This window comes from Eriocheir sinensis, chromosome 8 (genome assembly GCF_024679095.1).
Source record: "Eriocheir sinensis breed Jianghai 21 chromosome 8, ASM2467909v1, whole genome shotgun sequence".
NCBI lineage: Eukaryota > Metazoa > Arthropoda > Malacostraca > Decapoda > Varunidae > Eriocheir > Eriocheir sinensis.
This window is the reverse complement of record NC_066516.1, coordinates 9,964,807-9,987,090: the sequence shown is the minus strand read 5'-3', so window position 1 is coordinate 9,987,090 and position 22,284 is coordinate 9,964,807. Positions and strand designations below refer to the sequence as shown.

Sequence of the window (22,284 nt, the reverse complement as noted above, 5' to 3'; positions counted from 1 at the left end):
AGCGAGCATGCGCAAGCTTATTCTTTTTACCTAGGTCTCATACGCACCTCAAAAGCCTATCCTTTGAAAGCTCTTGCATATAAGACCTTGCTGTAAATAGCGGCAAAAATATTAAAGAAAAGTAGGTGGCGAAATGATGGACTAATGGAAAAAGCTCCTCACGTTCTTCTCGCTCCACGGCTCTGATTAAAAACTGTGCATAATAGGTAAGGCCAAAAAAGTAAAAACACCGTAATTTCTAAAGCCTGTCAATCTAAAACACCCAAGACGGAGCATTGCAAAGTGAAAATGAAAGGATGGCGTAAAGGAATAAGACCCTCACTTTCTTCTCGCTCCACGGCTATGATTAAAGACGGTGTACAAAATAGGTAAGGCCAGAAATGTATATACACCATAATTTCAAAAGACCGTCACCCCGGCACGCCCAAGACAGAGCACTGCGGAGTGTGTTCTTGCAGTTTTATCGACTTGAATTCAATCCCACGCATGCTCCGCCTCTCCAACACGAAGATCTAGTACATTACGAACGAGTTTTGATGTATAATAGAGTAGGGTAATAATGTATTCTGAAATTGCAGAGTCAGACGCTTTGTGACAGTAATGAAAATAATATATCGGTTGCTAACCCACTCACTCACTCACTCACTCACTCACTTCATTCACTCACTCACCCACTCAGTCAATCAGTCACTCACTCACTCTCAAACAATCAATCAATCAAGCAATGACACACACACACACACACACACACACACACACACACACACACACGGTATAATAGCCTATTAATCCCCGTAATTGTCCTCCTGCGGGTGCCTGGCGTCGCTTCAGAACACTCCATCGCGCCGGCTCGTGCCCACGGTCCGCGAGACGTTATATTAATAAGGTACTGTTGTTAATTATCCCCGTGCGTGTGCGTTTGTGTGTGTGTGTGTGTGTGTGTGTGTGTGTGTGTGTGGTAAATCAGGTAGCAGGTAGTGATTGACGTAACAAAGGTCGTGACTCTGACGCCCACCGGATGTTATAAATCAGCAGCGGGGCGGGGCGGGGCGAGGCGTAGATGGGGCCTTCTCTTATTGACTAACCCAATAATACGATTTGTAGGTAGATGTTACGCTAAAAGGCGAGCCGAGGGTGTTCCCAGTGCTAATGCTTTCAAGTTTACTGCACTAGGATGGCGTCAGGCCAGTGATTTGGACCACTACTGCTGGTACCATGTAATTCACTACAGCCTGTCGCATGGTCGGACAGTCGACGACTAAACCGGTTCCCCCCCTGGGTTATCCAGTGAGGAGAGTGACTAGACATCCAGCAGGAGAAAATATAAGTTTCGTCAGAGGGCGAATGAGCTTGTTAGCCAACGGATCCACAGCCACAGCCGTGCACCCGGTCTTCCTGGGCGTCCACACCCTGCTTCCCTTTGTGGGTGACAAACCAGGTCAGTCCCTCTCTCAGTGTCTTGATCTCTCTGTTTCAAAGCAATCCCCTCGCCTACATTCTCCCCTCTTATGGCTTTCACCCTCATTTTCTCTTTGTCGTTGTCTTAGGTGTTTGGGGACTGTAAACAGGCAGACTAGTGTGTCCGCACTCCTTTCTCTCTCTATCTCTCTACCTATGTCCTCTCTCAAAATAATAAAGAATAATAACCTGAATGACTTTTTTAATACGTTGTGGTACAATCAAGACATAGTTACGAGAAGAAGAATTTCAAGGCCTCGTCCTCCTTGGCTGTTTAAACCCTTGGTTGAGGTTTTAGTTATTCTCTACATAGATACTAAGCTCGACCTCGATTCCCAGTATTTACTTTCGTATGTTTCAGCCCACGTAAGTGGCATTATACTTAAGAGGCTTTTCTCGATGCAGAGATGTGTTCCTTCAGTGTGTCCTCCTCTTACCCCACCGCCCACATCTCACCGCGTCTGTCACTCCTATCAACAAATAAACAGAACTTCTCTATTCCTCTTTCTTGCATTTTCTTTTCGGAGCGCTCTCTCAGTTGCTCATCCTTTCGATCTTTTCAGCAGAGTCCAACCTCATTTTTATGGCTAGTCAAACTGTGCATAATGTTTTCGCCTCTCCTGACATGCAGTCCTCGGCAGCGATGGCATTTCAGTCAGGCGAGGAGCTGACGAGAAGTTAGAGTCAGGCCGTCCCCTGCTGGTCCCCCCTCTCGTCCAAGCTGTCACGCTTACGAATTTTGCTAATAAACATTCATCTTGCTTTTCCTCCTATCTGGGCCTCAAGCTGTGTCCCTGGAGAACAGCCGCCGCACGCAGCACAACGTAACTTACTGGACAACATTCACGGACTGGCAAGTTTGTTCATTTGTCAAGAGTCCAGGAAATGGGTGTTGATGAAGGTGGTGGGTGAATGGGTGGTGGGGGTTAGGTGGTGGTGGAGTCCGTGAGGGTGTGGTGGCGGTGGTGGTGGCAACACTGAGTGATGATGGCGTAGCGTCGTCCGTATCGATCTTATTATAAATTTATCACGTTCATGTTTTCCTTAGTTCCCATTTTTCTTAACCTTTTATTACGTTAGAAACACCTAGTATGATTCAGCTTGTTCAAACATACCCCGTTGAGATCGGAACCTCATCCAGTTCACCGCAGTTTCATTTTGGTACTAGGCGCAAACACGCGTAGCTTGTTACCCAACCGTAATGAATTTAGACCAGCCGGACGAGATAGCCATTACCGAGAAAAGAGCTAACTCTGAACAGTTAATATTTAAATTTCCTTTCACAGGGGCATACTTGTTTCTCTTAGCAGTGACCTAAAACATAAGAAATAAAAATAGTATACCTGTAACCAGAGCTTTTTGTATGCTCGAACTTAATGCGAAGAAGTTTGAATGTAATACTCTAGAAATCATTTGCTCTTCATATAACTTGGTGAGACCTCGCCTGGAATACGCACTGCAGTTCTTGTCCCCCACTTAAAAGGAACGAATTGCTACGTGCTTTAAGATGTCCTGCAGGTCACCAACATACCTGTTAAAGAGATTAAGTCATTCAACAGGCAGCCTAATTGTAAGTCAGCAAGCTTTTTGTTGCCTGCTCCTCCATGTTTTCTACTTTTCGTCGTCCTTCTCTTCATCCTCCTTTTCCTCGTCCTTCTCTTCATCCTCCTTTTCCTCGTCCTTCTCTTCATCCTCCTTTTTCTCGTCCTTTTCTTCATCCTCCTGATCCTCGTCCTTCTCTTCATCCTCCTTTTCCTCGTCCTTCTCTCCATCCTCCTTTTCCTTGTCCTTCACTTCATCCTCCTTTTCCTCGTTGTCCTTTTCCTCCTTGTCTGGTTATTCTCCTCTTCCCTGCTCCTCTTTCTCCTCCTCCTCCTCCTCCTCCTCCTCTTCCTCCTCCTCCTCCATCTGGACATTGGTTATTCATGGGTGCATTTGTCACTCCTGAGGCGGTTTTCTGGCGCTGCAGTGTAATTGAACTCGCCGTCATAAATCCTCATTATGACGAGAATTCCCAATACGCGTCAGGCTGCCGAGGGTCGTCTTCCACCAAAGGCCACCAGCTGCTGCAGCCTGACACTACTTTACGGATTTTTTGTGTTTTTGTGTTTTCAGTTTGACTCGTTAGTAGATTTTGCTTAGTTGTATTGAGTCAAGATTGTGTTCGTGTACCAATTATTTTTTTTCACAGCAATGGACGCAACTCAAGGGCAAAAACAAACCACGAAAACCAAGAAAAAAAGTCCGCTATATCGTTATCAGTGACCTTTGCTTTATATTTACAAGCTCGTGTGTTTTAACTTATTACTTCACTCACCCTTCCCCGCAAAATCGTCTTAAGCTGTATTATCCGATGCTTTCTTGTCTCGTCAGTCAGTTCAGCTCTTTATGGTAGCGATAAAGAGTCAGACACGAGTTAACGATTTCTTGTGATTGGTTCAGTGATTCCTGGGAAAGACGAAAGTGCTTGTGATAGAAGTGACGGTATGAAAGGTACTGAGACAAGGTAGTTCCAGAGGCCTTCCCCACGCCTCGCCACGCTCCTGCACCTGCTTAAGACTGTGATGCTTATGGTGATGGTGATAGAAGTAACGGTATGAAAGGTAGTGAGTCTGGGGGTAGTTGCAGAGGCCCTTACCACCCTTCGCCACGCCCCTACACTTGCTAAAGACTGTGGTGTGTATGGTGATGGTGACAGAGGTGACCGTAAGACAGGCAGTGCGTCTGAGGGTAGATGATGAGTTCCTACCCCGCCTCGCCACGCCGATGCACCGTCCTCTTTCTTCACACAAAGGGCCATATTTTTAAACATTTCGGAGCCCAAGTACACACATTTAACAAGGCTTTTGCAGGAGTTTTGGCCATTTGGAGAGATAGTTTTATGACCCTACTGGTAGTTTGATCATTCTTATGTACCATGAACCTACAAAAACACTCATTTGAACGCGATTGATCTCCTTTTCGGCCTTTGGAAATAGTTGATGTGAGAGGCGGAAGCGTCTGAGCATACCAACCAAAGACTCGAGTTTGCTTGCATGCTCGCCTCTCCATCGACTCGCAGCAGTTGTCTGATCCTCCCGCCGGCATGCAGGTGTGCTTCCTTTATTGCCCTGCATGCTTACGCTTCTTTTGTTCTGCGCTCTGTGGGCCAACGGAGCCGCTCTGTTGTTGTCCCTGTTGGCCTGCCTCGAAAGTCCTTTTCCCTCGCAATATGGATTTTTTTCTTCCCACATGGCCATTGTTATGCATTTAGTTGATTTTTTTTTACATACAAGAGAGAGCTCAAGGGCAAAAAAAAAAAAAGCATCCACATTAAAAAAAAAAACGTTAGGCGCTGCTCCCTCAAAATAAAGAGAAGAGAGGTCAATTTACAGAAACAAATTACATGTTCATCACTTTTCTTCATATATATAGCGTGTTGACGTTCAAACAAGAAAATTAAGTAACATAAAAAGCGCAAGTGATGTATGTAACTTGTTCACAAACACTAACAGTAACCATGTGATATCAGTAATGCACAACCACTACTATCATGCATCTATACACAAAAGACATGAATAAGGCAGTCCGCATTACCACACTGCGGGAACACCATTGTTTTACCTTTAAGCATCCCTCGGTTATCACACATAAAACGAAAGAGCGATACACCAAAGAGCGAGGGGAAGCGCTATATCATACACGTAATCAGCTCTCACAACATTTCTGATACACACGGAATGAAGGTCGAGGGGTGCACAGCGTAGGGGCAGAGAACGCTTGCTTCTCAACTACACCTCATGATAATCAAGTTCTCGTCAGAGTACCGAGTTCGGGATTAAAGATCAATAGGGACAAATGTTAAAAATGGCATGCGGACAACTTAGCCCATGACAATAATGTAGATTTTTTTTTAGCCCTGGTAGTCTCTGTTAAGGAGCCTCTTGAAAGACCCCAGCCCGTTTGTGAGGCAGACATTTTATTTATAGTGGCTGCCGTGATGTATAATGACGCTTGTTTGTTACGTTGTGTTGCCTTCCACCTACATCTGTTGTTAATGATCCGCGTACAGTTCTAAATTCAAGATTGTCGCGTATTAGGACCTGACTGATTAAAGATGACATGCAGATAACGCAGCCCATGACGATGATGTGGATGTGTCGCTGCGTATAATGAAGAGAGAACTGCTACTAGTGTGCTGATGCAAACACACACACACACACACACACACACACACACGCTTGGGACAATCTTGGTATGCTTTTCTCTCGGCTTCCATTTTCGCCGGTTCATTTTCCTTTTTCACTCGCCGAGTCTGGGAATAAATGACTCTGCCACTCAGTCTTATGCCCGCCTGAAAGCATGGCCTGATTCCCTCCTCTGTTGCACGAGCTGTGGCGCTGCTGCTTGTACTCCGAGGCCGTTTATCATATCCACTAACTGGCGTTCCTCGTATACCGACCTGTTTTTGTTCTATTGTTTTTTTTTTTTTTCCATGCATACTCAATTCAGCCTAGTAAGTAAGAAAACACTTTCCTTATAAAATCCCCCAAAAGTCTGTCGTTGTTCCATGCATTCACACGTAGTTTCAAATATCAAATTATTTTTTTTTTTTCAATATTAAGGTTAACCTTCCAATTGTGCTCTCACTGTAATTGAAACACCGTCTTTTTGTACAAGTTTATATAGTCACCTCGTTGTTACACACACGTCTCTCCCGCCCTGTACTTTTTTTTCTTTTACGTTGTTATACTGTAGCAGCCAGTGTTTTAAGCCTTCTCCTCGCTTTCCCGTTTGAGAGTCAGCAGCCTGCGGGGGACGGAGAGGAGGAGAGGGAGGGGGATGTCTGGAAAAGGGCGATGGACGAGGCTCCTGCTGAGGCTCGTTGACTCATTGAAGGTCGAGCTAAAGGTTATAAATGCCTGGAAATAAAAACAAAGAGAGTGAAAGATGCTCACTTAACCTCAGCCACCGAGAGAGAGAGAGAGAGAGAGAGAGAGAGAGAGAGAGAGAGAGAGAGAGAGAGAGAGAGAGAGAGAGAGAGAGAGAGAGAGAGAGAGAGAGAGAGAACCATAAATATAGGGGATAAGGGTTGAAAAGATCTAATATTTACCAGCTCTTATTTATCCGGTATTATTTTCCAGCTACTGTTTATCACCCATTGTTTACCAGTCATTATTTACCAGCTATTATTTACCGACTTTTATTTACCAGCAAAGTAATATTTATAGCCTCAGTTTATATACTCAGCCAATATAGAGGTTGTTTCACCACCACTACAGTCATTACCCTCACCATGCAGTACCATCACCACTACCATTACCATCATCACTACCATCACCACCACCACCACTATCATCATTACCAGCACTACCATTACTATAACAATATCTTTGGCTTCTCTACTTCATTATATAGGAGCAGTACTAACGGGCTTTGATGTTTTTACCTTGAGCTGCTTCCTATACTGTAAAAAAAAAATATATACCCTCCTCCTCCTCCTCTTCCTCCCAAACTCTGTATTTCATTTTTCTTCTTTGCTGTCCATCTCATCTCATTCACGACACCTGTTCCACTTCTTTTTCCTTCGATAGTTCGCCCTTCCGACCCACCCAAACCCAACAGGTATGAGTGCATGTCTGTGTGTGTGTGTGTGTGTGTGTGTGTGTGTGTGTGTGTGTGTGTGTGTGTGTGTGTGTGTGTGTGTGTGTGTGTGTGTGTGTGTGTGTGTGTGTGTCAACATGTTTTAATAAATTTCAAGTTGGAAATAACAAAAAGGGGAAATGACACTGTCTTTAAAGGGGAGATGGCAAAACACGAAAAATATAACAATTCATCTCACATTTATTTTAGTATGACATGCAAAAAGTCTTCTCTTTTATTCGCTACATAGCATGGCAGTCACGCCCCTCGCAGCGAATAAACAAAAACATATTACCGTTCATCCATGAGGTAGTCTTCGGCGTTTTAATATGAAACCAATTCAAAAACACGCTATGACGTGAAAAGGATGACTCATTTTAGCAGGTTATGACAGGACTCGATAATCTACAAGCATGAAGAACGTATAGTCTAATCTCTAATGCATAGTCCAATTAAATCTCAGCATACGTATATTTATAGTGGTTCATTCCTTTCCAAGGTTCTTGACAACGTATGTTCTTGGAGAAATGATAGATATGACGGATACGTTGAGATACAGGTAGAAAGAAGAAAAATAGGAGACCGCTACGTATAAATAGATGAAAAGATAGACAGATGAATTGATTGAATGATTGATTGATTGATTGATTGATTGACTGATTGACAAATTAGTAAATGAACAGTCGGTAAATATATATACATTGATTAATATATATGAATAGATTGATTAATAGGTAGATAGAAAACTGATAGACAGATAGTGTAGATAAATATGCTGGTATGGTGAAAATCAGATAGGGAATAACTCACACGCATGATCGGACGTCATGGTACTCAACGCTTACAGTTCAACACTCTGTTTTGGAATGTATCGGAAAGTTTTTACGGCGTGACATGACAAGAGCTTATCGATCATCAGGAGAACACGAGCGGCGTAACAAAGCACCGTGCAAAGCCGGTTACGCGCCCGTGAACACCCACACAACACCGGCGGCCGCACACCCACGCAATCACGCACCGGACCTGTATTCCCAAACCTATCGACGCCTTAGTTCGCCTGTTTGTCAAGCCTCTCCTAAAAATTGTTGGATTACCGTGGGCTTGTTTTGTGATAATGATGTGATAGTTTTCCACGACTTCTGCACCATGAACAGGAGGGACACCCATGAGGACCCTGTTAATCTTCTCTGCGGCCTTGGGAAAAAGTCGTACTGGCAGCCCGAAACGTTTAAGAATATGCCCCCGGGGAGGTACTTATCACTTGTGTTGCCGTGAGTCAGTGGTGGCCAGAAGAGTAACATTGTTCAGGCTCCAACGCACGAGGCTCGGTATTCCACTCAGCCGCGGTCACGGCCATAACGCGTGTAAACACATGGCGGGCATTCAATAACACATTCATAGTGCGCAAAACTTGTTCCCACTTTACTGTGTCGGCATCTGTTTCCCTCATACCAATACTGCTGACGATTTAATGATCAGCAGTATTCATAAGATCATGTTTACCTAATATTCTTGTAATTTATTAAGATTTATGTTTGTTTTTCATATGTCAGTTTCCTCTTGGTGCTTACCTAAACGGATACTTTCACATACGATTTCAATGAAGGTTCGTCTTAAATGATAACCAACAAAGACCAGAACCCCGCAACGCTGTCATGAGTGATATGCAGTGACAGTACGTTGATTTATTTGCCTTTTTTTTCCGAAATGGAAGAGTTGATGATTTTTTCTACTAAGCTTTGCACTATCTATTGGTCTGCTTCCTTTAACTTCTCAAAAATGTGACTGAAGTTATTGACTTTTACATAATTCTTGCAAACTTTAAATAATTTGATTACACCTTGTCCATTACCAAGTCATAAGCTGCGTAAAGTCCTATGAAGAAACAAATTGTTTGGTTTTCATAAAATACTTTGCTTCAGATATCAGATTCATAGCTTTGTATGTCAGGTAATTTTCCGGCTCGCCAAGACCTCCTGCGAACCTGGCTGAAGGAGAGTCACGGGGTCTGAGGCGCACGTGCATTCAAACACTCAAAAAAAAAAAAAGCGCAAGCATACGTGCACATAATAAAACACCAGGTAACAAAGACAAGCAATGAAAGCAAACACAATCACGTACATAAGAAAACAAAATACAACCACACAAACACACACAAAACAGAAACGAAGAAAAACTCCAGCAAACAAACAAAAGCACTAACACACACACACACACACACACACACACACACACACACACACACACACACACACACACACACACACACACACACACACACACACACACACACACACACACACAAAGAACAGGACCAACAACCGAGGTACACACGGCCATAAGAGATCACCGTTTCCTTAGCCCTGAACTAAGGGTTTCAGACTGATAGACAGACGCACCTCAACAAGCATTCTCTTCCGCCAATACATAAATGATGAAATCCGGATCGACGGCTTTTAAATGCAGTACAAAACGATAACCAAGCCCTGTGTAGTGAGTTCATGCGTTGATGATTGTTTTAAGCTTTCTATATCCGTAAGTTATTGGAGTTTCATATACTGAAGTAGGTCATACACCGTGAATTTGTATCTGATATGAATTCCACCTGTGTTGTACATTATGTGAAGTGCATGTATTTGAAAGGAACGTATGTGGCTAAAGAATATATGTCTCAGGTAATGTTGAATTCATGTGCAAATATATGACATGAAGCAAGTGAGGTCTGGATTATGTCAAAGTGGTGTTTCCATAAATATTGTAAGTCCTGTTCTTTTATATATGTTACTTATACGGCAGCGTGCATACAGAGACATGTGAAGCGGCGGCCCAACGTTGCCAGATTGTCGTACTCAGCCGCTTATATTTTCCGAATTCCTACCCCAAAACTGTCTTTTGGGCTCCAATGACGAAACTCATTTATAGTTATCGTTAAAAGAGTTAGATCCTGATGTTTTTTGGCAATAGTTAGGCGTCAGAAACCGGTAAATACTATGCTCTGAGTACGATAATCTGGCAACGGTTGTGAAGCCTGTTTGTTTGTCCGTGCCATAGGGGCCGTGTCGAGGTCATGTATATTTCCGTAACACGAGCGCCGTTTGTCTGCGTGTAAGTGATGCCAGCGGGCGCGGTGTTACGGCCGCCGGATGCAACTCGACTCGGCGAGCATTTAGATCGGCGTCGCCATGTTGCTCGCGTTAAAAGCCTTTATTTTTTATTCTCTTTCAGCGGCTGAATCCTCTGCTAGCATTTAACAGTTACGTCCTGCGACTATACTCCGAGCTTTTCGCAGCATTTTTTGTCCTTATTTACGTTCCAATTAATTGCTGAAAAAGGAGGTCACAGCGTAGAAAAAACAGTTAAAAAAGAAATGGTGTCGGAATTGTCAAGCCATAGTTTTTTTTTTTTTTTTTTTTTTTTGAGGGCGGAAAGAATAATTACATAAATATCTAAAACTATTGTGTGTTCGGCCGTACCAAAGCTTACATTAACCAGGCGCCAGATCCTAAAAAAAAATAAAAAAAAAAAAAAAAAAAAAGGCCATCGTTAGTACTAAACACAGCTCTTTTAATTAAACATGTGTACCATTTTGTGCGAGACCTCTTGATATTCATGTTACAGCTTAAAACAAAAAGATCAATATTTGGCAATCATTCGTCTCAGCGGAGGTGGAGTGACAACTTTTAAGGCGTGCGTGACCCTTGATACTCGTTCTAGAGATAATAACAAAAAAGCAGTGTCAAAAAGATCGATATTCGTCAATCATTAGTCTCAGCGGAGGTGGAGTGAGAACTTCTGTATTCGGGCTAGAGATAAAAACAAGAAAGCAATATCAAAAAGATCAATATTCGACAATTTCTCGTCTCTGCAAAGGTGGGGTGCCATCTTTGCCAACTTTTAAGGCGTGCGTGACTCTTGATACTCGTGCTAGAGATTATTATTATTTTTTTTTTACAGCAGAGGAGTCAGCTCAAGGGCATAAAAAAAAAGGAAACAAATATGAAAAAAAAGCCCGCTACTCAAATTATGACAAAAAAGCAATTTCATAAAGGTCGCTATTCTGCAATCTCTCGTTTCAGCGGTGAAGAGAGTGACAACTTCGTGCTAGAAATGAAAATAAGAACGCAGTGTCCGAAAGATCACTATCCTAAAATCACTCGTCTCAGCGGTAAAGGTGGGATGCCAACTCCTCCGGTTATTTAGCCCATCAAAGACCGATCCCAACAATTAAGTTTTCACTGTAAAATCTCCATGGGAACGGCACGGCTGCGACCAGGGCGATTATTCTAGGAAGACTCTTTGTTTGGGCCAAGAGATTTATAAAAGTCCCCCTCTAAACGGCGCGGCGGGAGGGCCCTCTTAAAACCGGAAAATTTAAGACGCCGTTTTCCGTAATGCTACTCAGTGTTCCGTTTTCTCTTTCATCCAGATACAGATTTACACCTAATGGCCGCCGCGTGTTTCGGTGGATAGCGGCTGGGAGTGGGCGGCTGGACGTTTATTAACCCGTCAGATTCAGGCACAAGAGAAGGGAAACATGTATCAAGCCTCCCCCCCATGCCTCCTTCCTCCCTTGCCTCCTCCCTCCCCTTTTCCAAATTGTCTCGCCTCACGTCCCATTTTCTATCCCTTGCCTTCCTTCCATCACGTCCCCAAAACATCATCTGTTCTTTCTCCCTCTACTTTTCTTTTTGCCTTGTCGTATGGTTCTTTCTTGCTAATCTTACATATATTATTTCTGTTTTTCCATTTCCATCCTCTTTAACACATCACAAACCCAGTACATAGCTTTTCCAAATCTTCCTTCTTGTTAATCTACATAATTTTCCTATCTATTCTTTCATTCACTTCCTCTTGAACAGTTCACAAACACAGTAATACATCTTGATTTATTCGTATTGTCCTTTTTTATAATCTTACATACTTTTCTATCTATACTTTCATTCACTTCCTCTTCAACACTTCTCAAACCCAAGATATATCAACTTAACCAAATCGTCTTTTTTGATAGCCTATAATTTCCTTTTTTTATTCTCTCATTCACTTTCTCTTCAACAGCCCACAAACCCGGGACATAATAATTATCCGCTCATTGGTATTGTCTTCCTTCCTAAACTTGCACCAATTCCTAATAATACTTCTTCCTCCACATCCAACAAAACTTTTCCCTTATACTCCACAAAGGCAAGCTCTGAACCCACCCTGACTTACCCTCAGTCATGTCCTCAGCTGCATATCCCATTACCTCCCCTTTCCCTCTTATCCCTCGTCCTTGATATCCCAGAAAGGAGGAGGAGGCGGAGGATGGAGGGGGATCGAGCCATAGGGGAGGGCGCGGCAGGGAACCAGTTTACTCGCCAAGTTGAAGTTTATGAGTCATTAGCGAACTTTGGCCTAATTTCACTAATTAAGCGAGATGTTAAGGCGGTCAGGAGGGTGGTGGGGAGGAGGACGTGATAAGGGAGACTTGGCGAAGGTCGGTCGGTCGGTTGGTGGCGGGAGGGAAGAAGTAGTAGTAGTAGTAGTTGTTGTTGTTGTAGATGTTGATGTTGATGTTTGGTAATGGTGTTTGTTGGTCGTGTCCTGTCGTGTAGCGTGTCGGTCTTGCTCTTATTTGTGGTGGTGGCGGTGGTGGTGGTGTTGATAATGATGATGATGATGATGATGTTATGGATGTGGTGGTGATGGTGGTAATGGTGGTGGTGGTGGTGGCGGCTTCTTCTGTGACAATTACCTCAAAAGAAAGATGAAGTTAAAGTCCGTAAAGGTTAACGAACTTCATTAGCACTTCTTGCATCATTCTTTCCTCCTCCTCCTCTTCCTCCTCCTCCTCCTCCTCCTTTCCCTCAATCTCCTCCTCCTCCTCATCATCATCATCCTTATTCATCTCCTTCTCCTCCTCCTCCTCCTTTCCCTCAATCTCCTCCTCCTCCTCCTCATCATCATCATCCTTATTCATCTCCTTCTCCTCCTCCTCCTCCTCCTCCTCCTCCTTTCCCTCAATCTCCTCCTCCTCCTCATCATCATCATCCTTATTCATCTCCTCCTCCTCCTCCACTTTCCATTTCTGCCTCTTCCTACTCCTCTTTTACCGCGTCTCTTACCTCATCAGCCTCCTTGTAACTTTTTTCACCGCTTTTTTCCTCCCTCCCTCATTTAATTATTTAGTTTTCTCTTTAATACTCTGTTCCTCCTCCTCCTCCTCCTACTTTTCCTCCTCCTTCTCCTCCTCCTCTTCCTCCTCCTCATCCTCATCCTCAACCTTTTTTCCGTTCCGACTCTTCTTTTAATACTTCAAGTAGCTTCTCATTATTTTTTTGTTGTTGTTTCTAGATTTTTTTAGTTTCTCCTTTTACTTTCTCTCTTTCATTAATACAGTTTTCCTCCTCCTCCTCCTCGTCCTCCTCCTCTTCTTCCTCCTCCTCCTCCTATGCTATTATTATTATTATTATTATTATTATTATTATTATTATTATTATTATTATTATTATTATTATTATTATTATTATTATTATTATTATTATTATTATTATTATTGTTAATATTAATATTTTTATTATAATTATTATTATTAATTAATATTATTATTGCTAATATTATTATTTGGATGGACAATTAGCATACTTATTGATGTTATTATTATTATTATTATTATTATTATTATTATTATTATTATTATTATTATTATTATTATTATTATTATTATTATTATTATTATTATTATTATCATTATTATTATTATTATTATTATTATTATTATTATTATTATTATTATTATTATTATTATTATTATTATTATTTCTATTATTATTATTATTATTATTATTATTATTATTATTATTATTATTATTATTATTATTATTATTATTATTATTATTATTATTATTATTATTATTATTATTATTATTATTATTATTATTATTATTATTATTATTATTATTATTATTATTATTATTATTATTATTATTATTATTATTATTATTATTATTATTATTATTATTACTAATAGTAGTAGCAGTAGTAGTAGTAGTAGTAGTAGTAGTAGTAGTAGTAGTAGTAGTAGTAGTAGTAGTAGTAGTAGTAGTAGTAGTAGTAGTAGTAGTAGTAGTAGTGGTGGTAGTAGTAGTAGTAGTAGTTGTTGTTGTTGTAGTAGTAGTAGTAGTAGTAGTAGTAGTAGTAGTAGATGTAGTAGTAGTAGTAATATTAGTATCATTATTATTATATGTTTATGCACGTAGTTTTATAATTATTACTATTATTATTAGTGTTGTTATTATTAATATTATTATTGTTATTTGTTTTACCGCCCGTCATGGTCAATGGACAAAGACCCGTCTGTCTAATATAGTGCCTCCTCTAATGTGTCTGTTAAACCTGATAATTGAAATACATGCCGTCAGACCACAAGCATTATTTGTCTCCATTTAACTCATCATCGTGTTTATCCATCAGCGATAATCACTTGCCCAGCACTCTAATGGCATTCATACAAACAGCCGACATGAGGAGCATTATAACATAAATAGACCACACTTTCAAATTAACTTTCTGGGTGTATTAAGCGCATAGGTAGGCAGCGAGGTCGGGAATGCACGTCTTTCCGTCACAGTTTCCTTCAGCCGTATGACCCTCCCTTGTCCCCTTCGGACCAATATTTCCTCCTGCACGGTGCCTCCACATGACACTTGACACGAAAATCTTCATACGAGTTGGCCCACCACGCTAACAGAATTTGCTCCCTCCCCGGCCTGGCTGCCATGCCATCACCGATGATAGATTGCCCATGCGATACTACACGTGTCTCCCCTATTCCCTCTTGTTAGGTCACTTATCTCCCCTTATTCCCACACAACTCTCATCCCTCTGTTTCCTCCCTTCGTCAAACTGCGATAAATACAGACATAGATAGATTCGTAGATATATAGAAAGAGATAATAGACAGATAGACAGTAGTTGTAGTAGTAGTAGTAGTAGTAGTAGTAGTAGTAGTAGTAGTAGTGGAGCAACAGCAGCGTCAGTCATCATGATAAAAGTAGTAATCCTCCTCCTCCTAAAACGAAAAGAAAACAAAGAACGGTAAATGAATAGCTAAAAGTTTTGGGGCGAAGAAAAAGTCGCCCCATCAGTGCGCTTTCCTGCCAATTCCCTGATGACATTTAAAAACTTTCGCTGATAATTTTACTTACATTTTTTTCTGTCATATCAGTCCCCGGCAGGCAGTATCCCGCGAGCAGGTGCGAGGGAATGAGATGAGGGAGCGAGGGAAGGAGAAAAGGAAAATATAGCGGGAGGTGCAAAGAAAGAAATATATAAAAACTGTGGAATGTAAGAAATGGAAGGGAATGGGAGGGAACGGTAAGGGGCACAGTGAAGAAGAAGAACAGAGGAGAATGTAAAAAGAAAAAAAATGGATTGGAAGGAAGGAAAGGTATAGAAAGGAACAAAAGATGAAACTATGGAAAGAAGGCGGAAGAAAAAAATGTATTGTAGATGCAGAGGTAAAAAGAAAAGGAAGAAGAGATAGGGAGGAAGGATAGGAAGGGAAACACATGGTTGGGGAGGGAAATTTTTAAAGAGTAAGGAAGAAAGGACGGAAAGAAGAGGGAACAAAAGTGCATGGAAGAGGACGAGATTTTTTTTTTTTTTTTTTTTTTTTTTACATGTGGCCTATAGCGCCGGTAGGCTAATTCATATGGGCCTGATGGTCGGCCCGAGCCCGTCATGGCGCAGGCAATTGTTTATATTGGCGCCATTATTACTGGTTCATGCTGCCCCCCGGAGCTCATTCTTGATTTCACTTTCACTGTACAGCTTCTTCTAGAGTCCGGGTTGATGGGTGGTCTTCAGGACAGCATGTGGGTAATCTTACGTCACTCGGCGGTGACTGAAAAATCCCAGGTGGTTAGTGGCGGATTCGAACCCACATCATGGACACCGCGCCGAATGCGGGGCCGGCACGCTAACCACTCAGCCACCGCCTCCCCAGAGAAAGTTGGAGAAATCAGGATGGAGGATAAAGGATAAAGATAACAGACGCACGCTAGCCATTGGTATAAGCACACACACACACACACACACACACACACACATACAAACGCACACGCACAGACCCCCCCACACACACACAAACACCGGCAATCTCCCACACTGTTTGTTGCTCCTTGGTGTGCCGTGTACTATGCCGCTTTAATTTTCCCACGATGGCTCCGTTAGTTTATTATATTATGCGCGCTTTGTCAGCCTCCGTTAGCGGATATGAGCGCGACACGGTTACAGGTACACAGCAGAGTTGGAAGGCAGCCCCGTGGCCCACCCTGGTGCCTGCTGCCGACGAGCTCGGGGTTGTAATAACGCTTAATGTTGTGTGTAGTGGCGCTCTTGATGTCGCCTTGCGCTGTCTGCCTTCTGTCCTGATAATTATCACTCGCAGGCGGAGTCGTGTGTTCAATCGGGCAAAGTGAAGGCAAGTGTGCCCTCTCTGGTTGCATTACGCGCAGCATATTACGTTGACGAGCTCGTTCCTGCGACGCTACGACTCGTGTTGACTGAACGTTAATAGCTTCGGGGCATCCAGGAGCGGGGCGCCGTCCTGCTTCTACCCACCACACACACTAACAGCACCGACAGCCTCGAATACTTAACACACGGGTCCAGGAAAATCAGGGGCTACCTTAAGTTTTATTTCGCATAAGGCTGAGTTTTTGGTGATCAGAAAGGAGTTACTAGCATGTATGCCTCTGACCAAGTAATTTATAAGATTCAGAGAACGACATTGTTTGCTCTTTGAACACTTGTATGTTTCTCTTTTTTCCGTTCATTTATTTTTCTGAAAGTGGTCACTCATCCAGTCTTTCTCTTCCGCAGATTATTTTGCGTAATACGGAAGCATTGGTCCGCCCCCACGATGCTAGGTCAATAAAAGACAACAGAAAGGTAAGTGCTTGTGTTAAAACTGTTCCTATTATTAAGTTTATTTCAATTTTCGATGCCTGGTGGTTAATGTCGATGTATGATGAATGCGATTTGTATTTTCAAGCTCCACCTGTGTTTACCTGATTCATTTCTCATCACCGAGCGGCAATAACCCAGGAATGTTTCAAAATCACTCATATCACACTGCCTTCAAGAACATGGCATTCATTTAGAGGGGATTCATCTAAAGTAGTCAGGAGAAACTTTACGGAACTTTATATAGAAGAAGAATAAGGAAAGAGGAATGCTACTATGCTCAGTAATATTTTCCACGCCATGTTTTCCCGCTTAAGACTTGGATGCGCAACGGGCATGGATTAGTGTTGGGTTTCTTACTTGACTTCCGGATTCAGCAGGGTTTTTTATTTTTATTTTTTATTTATTTATTTTTTTTTTTTACGTCGTGGCCTATTCCGCCGGTCGGCTTCTTCCCGGTGGATCCTGATGGTCGGCCCAAGGCTTCTTCCCGGTGGGGCCTGATGGTCGGCCCAGCCCGTTCTGGCGCAGGCGAGTGTTTATAGTGGCACCATCTTGCATTGGCTCATGCTGGCCTCCCGGAGGTCATCTTTAATCCTAGAATCTAGGGTCCGGGTTGATAGGTGGTCTTCTGGACAGCATGTGGGTAGTTTTAAGCCACTCGGCGGCGGCTGAAAAATCCCAGCTTGGTGGCACCGGGCGGGGATTGAGCTCGCGTCTTCCTGAACGCGGCGCCGTCACGGTATCCACTCAGCCACCGCCTCCCCATTTTACCTATTTTTTTGTGTCGTGTAGTGTGTGTGTGTGTGTGTGTGTGTCCCCCCCGCGGGGGGTGGGGGTCAGTGTCATGTTGACGAATCAGAAAAAGTCTAAAAAATTGTGACCCAACTCTACATTTTTTTTTTTATCGTTGGTGTGTGTGTGTGTGTGTGTGTGTGTGTGTGTGTGTGTGTGTGTGTGTGTGTGTGTGTGTGTGTTTCTTTTTGGTATATAAGTCTCTTAAACAACCAGAATGAAACAGAAATAAGATAAATAGATAGATAGATAGATAGTGAGTGTGTGTGTGTGTGTGTGTGTGTGTGTGTGTGTGAGAGAGAGACGAGGGTGTTTCTGTATTCCTCTCCCTGCTTGCTCCCCCTTCCTCCCCTTCGCCCTGATCCGCGTGAGCCTGTGGTGCGAGGCGGCCGCCGCTGCCTAACGAATCGGCTTCACTTTGCATGGGTGACCAAAACAACAAGGCTGCTCGTCCCGTTGTTCCCTCCGCGCACGAAGCCCCTCGGAATCCTTTTTTTTTTTTTTCGTGAATTACTTTTCTTCGTCCTCGAATGGCGGATGCGTACGATCTTAGAGGCTGGTACATACATGCCTTCACAGACATTCAAGAACGGATGCTGGCAAACTTACAAACATAAAAAGGATTTTCATACAAACAGGCAGAGTTGTATGCATATATACATACATTTACATACATGCACATACATACATATATACATGCATACATACTTACATGTCAGAAAACTCTCAGTATATTAGATCTTGTTTCATTGATTGTTTGTTAAATTTCTTTAGTTTATGGTGGTATGATGCTTTCGTTTTCTTATGGATTAGTTGTAAAGAAAACGTGCCTTAAAAGGGAGCACCCACACTTGTATTTATAACCGTACGTTGTATTATGGTCCCACCTACTTGATAAGGGTTGTAATTAAAAATATATATATTTAGCGCTACAGTGGACCGTGGGTTTCTAAAGAAAGAAACAAAGACTTTGCACGCGCTGAGAACAACAGCTTCATCCCCGTTTAAAGCTGTCAGTTTCCAGAAATTGTCTGCATGAGCCGCGCCCCCTTCAACGTCTCCATCACACGATCCACTTGTCTGATTTCGACCACTGTCTCTCTGACAACCCACACTCATTGTTTTGTGACTACTATGATGTCAATAAATGTATAAAATAATCAAATTGCACTGAGTGACAGACCACTAAATATTAATATCAAGTTATTTGTTTCAAAGTGTGAAGGATATATTTTCATTCTAATGTAATTGGAAGCCTGTCATATTACACACACACACACACACACACACACACACACACACACACACACACTAAAATGATCATTCAGTCTTGAGCACTTCCTGGTTTAACGAGCGGAAAAGTTCTTCAGTTTCTATAAATCAAGGACTCCTGTCCGTGTTTGTGTCTTCCCGAAAGTGTGTGGTATTGAACTTCTGTCACAGATCGACGACGCGACACGTAAATGACCTGTGCAACCTTTCTAGCCAGTGATATGTGCGTATATATGACACACACACACACACACACACACACACACTCTCTCTCTCTGTTAATCAATCAAACTTAGAATTATAATAAATAGACTCATGGCTGCTCCCCAGACGTTCGTTATACCGATGTGCACGCAACAGTCGGTGGTCACTGCAGAATGGAAGATTAAGAAGGATAGAAGAGAAAATGGAGAGAGAGAGAGAGAGAGAGAGAGAGAGAGAGAGAGAGAGAGAGAGAGAGAGAGTCATATTGTTTAGTGTAAATCAATATAATGAACACGTTTTTGCCAATTCTCGGGTAACTTTAGCTTTCACGGAAGTGGTTATAGAGCCACGTAAATATACTGACTCTTGCAATCCGCGCTGTGTTTCTTGCTTCGCGGAACTGTGAATTGTGGCCCAGGGAACATGTTTATGGAGTCCATGTGAGGTATTGTTTGCCTCGCCTCCCGTTGGTCCTGCTGTTCGGGGCTCTAGGGACCTTATCGAACCGTGGAAAGAAGGAAGAGAAGTAGGAGGAGAAAGATAGCAATGGAAGAGACAAACCATGTAAGAGTCTAGTTGGGAAACGAATGCTGAGTGCTCTTCGTAACTCACAAACCCAGACAGCTGATTGGTACTATATTTCAGCTTATTGGCGCTTTGGGTTGCGAAAGAAGTAAGAGAAAGAGGAGAAATGTAGCAGTGGAAGGGACAAACCGTGTAAGAGATTAGTAGGGAGACAAAATACTGAGTGCTATTCGTAACTCACTAAGCCAGACAGTTGACTGACACTATCCTTCAGCTTATTGGTGCTTTGGGGCGCGAAAGAAGGAAAAGAGGGAGGAGGAGAAACACATCAGGGGAAGAGACAAAGAGACACTAGTAGAGAGACACAATACTGGGCGCTCTTCGTAACTCACAAACCCAGACAGCTGATTGGTATTATCCTTCAGTTTATTGATACTTTTTTCGTATTTCCTTGATACATTTCCCCGGTATTGGAACGTATACCTTCATTCGGTAGCTTTGGTCGCAGGGTATTATTATCAGAAGAAAGTGATAGGTATTTTTTTGTTATAACTTAGATATATTACAACGAGAAGCAAAGGGAAAGGAAAGTTATGGTTACTTCCTGTATGATATGAGTGCAAAGAAGTGTTGCCAGAACTATAGTGCTGCTGCTAGGGCCCGAGGAGACTTGTGGTTACGTAGTGTTCAGTGTAAACGCAGCCAGGTGTTCAGTTGTCTAATGTGCCATCTTGCCCACCCTTAGAAAGCCGTCACATTACCCAAGACGAAATTGGTGATATTGGAATTAGAACCACCACGGCCGTCGTCCTTCTTACCATCACTATCTCTACTATATCGTCCCACCATTGCCGTCACCGTCACCATATCATCTTCACCACCACCACCTCCACCAAAATTATCATAATAGCAACGACGATATATTATATAGCATTAGTATGAGTAGTATTTTTTTTACGTCGCGGCCTATTGCACCCTTAGGCTTTTTCACTGGTGGGTGCCTGATGGTCAGCCCAGCCCTTTGTGGCGCAGGCGAGTGTTTATAGTGACGCTATCCTGCTTTAGCTCATCTTTAAGCCTCTCTTTGGAGAAGTAATCTTGAGTACAGGTTGATAGGTGGTCTTTAGGGCAGCATGTGGGTAGTCTTAGGCCACTCGGCGGTGACTGAAAAATCCCAGCTGTGTTGCGGCCTGGATTCGAACCCGCGTCCCTCCTGGATCTCCCGGACGCGGCGCCGACACGCTAACCACTCAGCCACCGCCTCCCCAATATTGTTGATATTATTACTATCATTATTATTATTAATATCATTATTACTATCATTATTATTATCATTATTAAAGCAACAACTAGCAAAAAGATCAACAACAAATATTTATTCTGTTAGCACCCCATCATCATTTTTCTATATTACCGGCAAACCGGAAGCAAAACCTTGTACGTAGGAGCAGCGTCCACGATTACCGGCGATATATTACCCGCGGGAGAGCCCGCCGCGGAACTTTACAAAGGCTCGTAAACCACCGCCAACCTCGCTGTGTGGAGAACCCGACACGGTGATGCAGTGGACGAAAGTGCCGGTACTTCCTGGTTATGGGAGCGGTAATGGTAGTAGCAGAAGTAGTAGTAGCAGTAGCAGTAGCAGTAGTAGGGATAACCTTATTCGATGAACTGACAGTAAAATCGATGAAAAGGAAAGAAGCTACAAAAAATTAATCTCAAGAATATTCACCTTGTTGAGCGCTAATTGCCTCACCTGGGAAAGAGTGCCGCGTGTGACTCATCTGTCCAGGGTGCAGCTCTGACGACTCTATGGTGACCCTCAGCGGCACTCAGTCAATACCTACTCCTTCCTTCCTCATTACCGACGGAAAGGAAATTATGTATCTGTGTGTATAGATAAATAGATAAGTAGATAGATGGATAGATAGATATAGATAGATAGATGGGTAACTAGATAGGTAGAGAGATAGATGGGTAAAAAGATAGGTAGATAGTTAGATATGGTTATAAATAGACAGTGAGAGAAATAGAGAAAGAGTATGTGTGTGCATCTGTACCCTTCTCTCCGACGTGTGTGTGTGTGTGTGTGTGTGTGTGTGTGTGTGTGTGTGTGTGTGTGTGTGTGTGTGCGCGCGCCAGGGCCTCATCAATGTTGTCATTAGGAAGAGCAGTCAATCATATAATGGACGACGGAGGAGGAGGAGGAACAGCGAACGGAAAACATTGCTTCCTGGAAAGTCATATTATTGATATTTTTTAATCATGTAAAAGCGCAAGCATTTTTAGTATCCATAGTTCAATATTCATACATATGTTGTTGTTATTCCTGATTATTTGTTGTTGTTATTGTTGATATTATTATTATATTTTTACTATTACTTTCTTTTATTTGCTGATATTTTTACTACCATCACTACTACTACTACTACTACTGCCACGTCTGCTCTTACTACTCCTATT

General features: G+C 42.5%; 1 long non-coding RNA gene across 1 annotated transcript in view; it reads left to right on the top strand.

Annotated features, from left to right (window-relative positions):
• Positions 1-22,284, top strand: part of LOC126995493 (uncharacterized) — an 85,562-nt gene that overhangs the window by 18,440 nt on the left and 44,838 nt on the right. Inside the window, exon 2 of the long non-coding RNA XR_007750341.1 lies at positions 16,942-17,010. This is a non-coding gene — a long non-coding RNA (uncharacterized LOC126995493). The remainder of the gene's footprint in view (positions 1-16,941; positions 17,011-22,284) is intronic.